Raw genomic sequence first — 6841 nt, forward strand, 5'->3', positions numbered from 1 at the left:
CCAACCCTTTTTGGAAAAAAAAAAACAAAAACAAAAAAAAAACCTCCTTTTGCCAGACATCGCATAGAGTAACGCTCGGTGCATCCGTAGTAGGTGATCTCTAGGCCTTCTTTGGTTAACGGTGGCTTTTTTATAAGCGTAAAGGTAACGTATGCTTATTGCAAAAACAAAAGTCAGAAACAACCGTAAAGTATAAAAAAGAAAATGGAAATGATTCAGATCCGACCACCCAGAACAGCCACCACTAACATTCTGGTGTGTGCCCTTCCATTTTTCTTTTGCATATAAAATTCCACGTATATTTTTTAAAACCAAAAACATCTCATAATGCTATATATGCTTTTTGGGATTTTTCTCTTCTCACTTAGCAATATCTTCTGGACATCATTTTAGGTCAAAAATATACTTCTATACGATCATTTTATTTTTATTTTTTTTTTAAGATTTTATTTATTTATTCATGAGAGACACCGAGAGAGAGAGAGGCAGAGACACAGGCAGAGGGAGAAGCAGGCTCCATGTAAGGAGCCCGACGTGGGACTTGATCCCAGGTCTCCAGGATCACGTCCCAGGCTGAAGGCGGCGCTAAACCGCTGCCCTTATTTCTTTTTAAATCATGAACTTTTTAAAACATGCGCAAAATCAGGAGAGCATGATGGATACTCAAATAACCCGGCAGCCAGATTCAGAACTTGCAAGATTTTGGAGTGCCCAGGTGGCTCAGCTGGTTAAGTGTTCTTGATTTCTGTTCAGGTCGTGATCTCAGGGTCATGAGATCAAGCCCCACGTCGGGCTCCATGCTCAGCGGAGAGCCTGCTTGAGATTCTCTCTCTCTCTCTCCCTCTACCCTTCCCCCCACTTGCTCACTCTTTCTCTCTCTCTCTCTTAAAATAAATACATAAATCTTAAAAAAAAAAAAAAGTGCTCGCAAGATTTCACCAGCATTGCTTCTTCCTTTTCTCCTTCTCATTACTGTTGTAACAGTTTAAGACAAATATCAGCCCTCCTGTCATGTGTCTCTAAACCAATCGTGAGGCTACTTTCACACCTGATAAAATTAACAGCCATTCCTCAGGAGCAGCTAACACCCAGTCAAGATTAAAATTTCCCCAATTAGTTCCAAAGGGCTCCTTTCTAGTTGGTGTATCACATGGTCATTTTTAATGACCCCCTGTTATGGGTTCCAGGTTTCCAGGTTGTCACTCATGAAAAGCACTGAGGGCAACATATTTGTGAAGCCCTGTCCAATTATTATATTCTAGGACAAATTCCTAGAAGGGGACTTTCCAGGTCAAAGCCTATGCACTTTTTGGAGGCTTTTAATAGCATTTGACAAATTGCCCTCTAGAGCAATGGTACCAATTTGCACTCCCACCAGCAGGGACTGGCGTCCTGGACAGCCTTGGGTTGTTAATGAAAGGAAATTAAAGGGAGAGAAAGCAGGTGGGGAGAAAAATAGAAGAGGAGCTGGAGGGAGAGGGTGCAGAGAGAGGGGAGAGCAGAGGTCTGGGGTGCCAGCAGGGTACCCCACACCCACATCTCCCTCCCCCACCGCCAATCCCAGGGCTAGCCTGCCCAAGCCTGAGAGGAGCTCAGAAAGCCAAGGATCCCGGCCCACCGGCAACTGCACCAGATTAAGTCCTAAAGCAACGATTCAATCGAGACCGAGAACAAAGCTGAAGCAAAGACTCTTCGATCCATTCTAATTAGGAGCTGCCTTTCCAGAGAAATCAGGAGCAGGCTGCCACGGCTGAAGGGGGAAAAAAAAAACTGCAGCCCAGCTGTGCACAAAGCTTATCTGTTTTTCTAAAATCCCAAGAGCTTTGGGCACTGAGCTCACAGTCCAGGGGGCCCTGTTCTGAAAGTTACAGGTTGGACTTGAGCAAGACTTTTTCCCACCAAAGGCCAAGGGGACGTTCTGTTCTTGCACCTGCTCGGGGAGTTTGGACGTGAGGGGCAGTGGGGAGGCCCACATGGGACACATAGTAGGTAACTACCTTGCTGCTGCTGCTGCTGCTGCCACCGCCTTTTGGTTATGGCTTAAAAACTAAAATTTATTGCTGGTTTGAGAAGAATAAATAAAATTGAGATACATTTGAGGCCTGGCCCTACACACAAAAATGGAGGTCGGGCTGGCTGTGGCTCTTGCAGGCTGGGTAAAGTTGGGGCATCACTCTGTAGGGGGACGTCATGATGCTTTGCTTGCCTTTGACTCACCCCTCAGTGTCCCTCTGTGGAGTACAAGCTGTCAGAGGAGAACTAGTCCAAGGATCAAAGTTATCAATCCTCAAATGACAGAGCCATCCCAACTGAAAGCACTGACTACTTGAGTAGGGTGAGTTCATGGGTTTAGAACGAGTCCAGAACTTTCTGAAGTGCTATATCATTCATAAGATGGTACATAAATTAGGAGCACCCAGGATCCAGGTCATGGTGGATTCTTGCTGGTATAAAAGGAAGTTTTCAAGCAAAGATCAAGAAACCGTTTCGTGAACAATGCATGGGGCGGTGACTCATACACTATCTCAATTTTATTTTGTATGGCAACTCTTTGAAGTGGACATTTTGCACCCAATTGCACACAAAAGGAAACTGACTCCACCAGGTGATGGGACTCACCTGGCAAGCAGGAGTCAGAACTCAAACCCGGGTCCCTCCGACTCAGGCCTCTTTCCGTGACTTCAGGCTGTCTTCTTGGCATCTGGGAACCTATTCTGTCCCCAACCCTTTGTGTCTTCATGGATTCAATGGTGGCTCTCTTTCCCGGGGGCTGTGGGGGCTCTGGGGCCAAGTGGAGGCCCCAGCCGGAGGACTTGGCCCCTGAGAGTCCTGCTTTATGCCAGGATCTCCCCCAAGCTTCCCTCAAGCTCTTTCCTCTCATTCAACCTTTAAAACAACCCAGGAGACCAAGCCAACATCCCTCCTTAATGGCTGAAGACACACTGGGCCTGTGACCTTGGTTCCCAAATACGGCTTTCCAGGAATGGCCACAGCTACCTTTGGGGACCTGTGAATCTCAGAAAACATCTCAAGGAAGGTTGGTGCTGCCCCCCACCTTTCATCTGAAGGAGCCCTGGGTGGGGAGGCCTGAGCCCCAACGAGTGACCCCTGGGAAGTAGCCCGCCACGGCCCAGAGAAGACTAGAGAGACCTGACTAGGGCCCAGGAGACCTGGGTTCAAGTCCACCCCATCCCTCAGCAGGAGGCCCAAGCCTCAGGGGCTTCTGCAATGACAAGCTTGGACTAACCATCCCGAAATGTCCTGTGGTTCTAGATCCTTTGTTTCTCCACGCACAGCAAGCAGGCAAGGTGGCTTATTGACCAGCCACAGGCACAGGGACAGTGTGTCTCAATTCACCTGGGCCTTTGAGCACCAACTACGTGCTGCACCTACTATGTGCAGGGTCTTCCAGGAAGAACAGGATTGGTGAGGCCCCTCTCTTTGCTCACGGAGCATACAATCTCATGAGGGAGAGACAATAAGCAAGTTCACAAACACACACAAAACCAGTTGTAAAAGCTCCTTGAAGGGGAAGACCAGAGCCCTCTGAACAAGGTTTCAAAGACCTACCTTAATTTGGGGAGGGGGTCGTCCAGCAAAAGCCCCTATGTTGAGATGTGAACAAGTAAGAATTGGGCAGCAAAACAGGAAATTTTTCTATCAGCCAGCAGTAACAGCACGTTCAAAGGTCCTGAGGCAGAGAGGAGCAGCAGCCCCAATTCTGTAGTGGATCTCAGTAGAGCCTCCTCCTCTGCCCTCACTCTCCTGGGGTTTCCACATGCACTTCTTGGCCAGGTACTGGCACTCCTCCCGCCCTGAGAGGGTAGCAGACACCACACACTGGGGACGAGATGCTCAGATATGAGCCTTAAGCTAAGAGGGGGCTCCAGCTCTCCCTCTCATAGCTTGGGTGGCCCCGAGGTCCCCTCGCAGGACTAACCGACCACTAGACCCATCAGTGGGCTGCAAAATCAGAGTGCAGGCCTGAGGGAGGCTTCTACTGATCCTTGGAAGTGAGAGACAAAGGGAGGGAGAGCCGCATGGAGCAAGAGAGGCCCTAAGACCCCAGACGGTAGCTGGGCAGGGTGAGGACATAACTTCCTGGTGCCCAGAACTCTCACGGCCTGGATGGGAAGATACAGACACAAGATGTCCCAGGGCACAGCCCCTGTAGCTCACATGCCATGTGGCAGGGCACAGTGCACCCATTTTAGGGCCGAGGAAGCTGAGGCCCAGGGAGGTCAAGGACTTGCCCCAGCCACAGGGCCCGCAAGAGGCAAAGGCAGAGGACCCCCGAGGCGGCACTTCTCTGTGCTATGCACCTGGCCGCCCGCAACTCTTCTAAACCTCCCAGCCTTTCCGCGTGAGCATGGTTTTCCCCATGTTTAGGGAGGAGGACGCAGAGACTTAACTAAAGCCAATTACCCAAGCTCAGTCCTGGGGTAGGATCCACATGGAATCCGTGCTCTTTGGGGCACTAAGCAGCTGCCCAGGGGGCAAGCACGTGCCCAGGAAGGACACCAGAGCCAGGAACATTCGAGAACAGGCCTGCAGGGAAGCAGCTGTCCTGGAGGATGTGCAAGGGAAGACCACATAATAAACACCGGACCTTGGGGGCTGGAACCCACAGGAGGGGGCACTGGAGAAAGCCCCCCCAAGGAAGGGTGGAGGCAGGTGTGAAGTGGTGAGGAGGGGCAGGCGCTAGTCCGATGTAACGCTTAGCTGAGGACCAGCCTCTCAACAAATGCGAGCTCCCTTGGCCTCATCCTTTGGGAACGTCGGTGGAGGTCCTACAAGTGAGGGGCTCACTGTGCAGTGGGGGGCTCCCTGAGGCATCTGCAGAGTGGCCTGCACCCCCTGTGGCTCTCCTGCCACCCTCGCACACTCCCAGCCTGCAACAGCTGCCCCCGAGACCCCCAGATCCACGTCCCACGGACCCGGCACTAGCGGACGCCCGGGCCACGCTGCGTCACACCTCACCAGGCTGCGCAGTGCCACCAGCCAGCCGGGCTCAGGCGTCTCTCCAGGACGGCGGCAAGGGCAGAGGAGCCCAGCAGAGACAGACGAGGAGAGGGTGGACCGGCGGACCCTCCTGACCCCGTTCAGCCGGCCCTCACTTCCAAGACCATCTGCTCAGGCGGTGGCGGGGCCGCATGGGGCTCTGGGGCAGAAACGGCCGGCACCCGGCCTGCCACGTGCTGGCCTCCGGTCAGGAGGCTGGGTCAGGAGGCCCGGCTGGCCTTCCCACTGCAGCTGCCAGCCCCAGCTGGGCTGCAGGGGCTGCCGGGCCCCAGGCATAGAGCCTCCCTGATGGAGGCCCCAGGGTGCAGGTGGGCAGGCAGGAGTGAAAGGGGTTTCCATGACCTAAAAGGGCAGGAAAGGGGCTTGAGGAGGGGAGCAGCTGGGACACCAGGTGTGTGCAGCCCCTTGAGAGATGAACCCCGGGCTGCGTACAGGGAGCCAAGCCCCTCTGACGCCCAGATCCGCCCTGGCTCTCGCGGTGCCTTGCAGAGCTCCAGAGACCAATGAGTGAGCTCCGTGTCCCTGCCCTGGGGGGTCCCCAGGGCACCCCTCCCCCGGGGCCTGCCAAGCACCCCCTGCATGTGCTGTAGCTCTTCTAATCCAGGTTTGCCTGGGTCAGCACCCCGACACTGTCCTGGCAGCCATCAGAACCCATCACCCGTCTGCATAAAGCCCTCCAGCAGCCTCCCGTGACTCTAAGTTAATGACCCAAATCCTTGTCCTGGCCTGCACACACGCACCTCACCGGCCTCCCGTTCCATGACACGCACATGCATGCATGCACACACACATGCATGCACTTGCACGCACATGAATTCTTTATACACATGCACGATGCACACACACACACGGTGCTTTAGCGTCAGTTTTGTGTTTCCTTAACTCCCTGTGCCTCAATTCCTCATCTATGAAATGGGACACTTTATAGAGTCTTCGTTTGGTTTACTCCCAAAACAGAGCCTGTTTTGTGTTCAGGAGCAATAGTTCATGAGCAAATGGTTATTTTGGGGGTGATACAGGGGTGCAGTGCAGGAAGGAGGGAGAGAAAGCCAGGGAAGGGTGCCCTGAGGGGGCTACTCCTGTGGGCAACAAGGGCCTCCAGGTCGGGGGTGGGGGGTTTGGAGAGGCCATGGCAGGCCTGGCACCGAATTCCCCACCCAGGGGCGAGGAAGCCGGGATGTTTACCCCCACCCCCCACCCCAATTCTCATGTGTCACTGCCAAGGGCACTCCTGGGAAGCAGTGTGGGCTCCCCGGCACTTCCAGCCCGCCCCTTACAGGTGGCACAGCCACCCGGGAGGCTGGGGATAAGTATGAGAATCGTCCTCAGGGGACCTCTGGGGGGGACTGCAGGACTAGGCGCTGGACATTAGCAGCTTGTGCTCTAGTGAGTACCTCTCTCATAGCATCGTGCAGATTAACGGACATAATACACGTAAAGAACTTAATCCAGGGTCTGTCACATAGTAAGCAGTCGGTGCATCCGAATTGTAATGACATTAATGATGTTGTTGTTGTTATGAGTGAGGTTATGCTCCCTCTGACCTCCAGGCCTTTACTTCCCCCTCCCTGGTATACTCTGCTGCCCAGCCTCCTCGCTCCTGCCTAACGTCCGCGTGTGCTTCAGACTGCAGCCCAAACATCACCTCCTCGGGGAGCCCCCCCTGAATCACCGCGGATTAGATCGCCTCTCCTTGGATGCGCTCAGCGCACCTACCCGGGCCCTTCCTTGCAGAGCCTGCAACCACTGTGGTCACTTTCCATTTATTTGCACAGCTGTGGGATTCTCTGCTCCTTGTAGGTCTCTCCCGCTGGACTGT

Source organism: Vulpes vulpes, chromosome 16 (assembly GCF_048418805.1).
Source record: "Vulpes vulpes isolate BD-2025 chromosome 16, VulVul3, whole genome shotgun sequence".
NCBI classification, from domain to species: Eukaryota; Metazoa; Chordata; class Mammalia; order Carnivora; family Canidae; genus Vulpes; species Vulpes vulpes.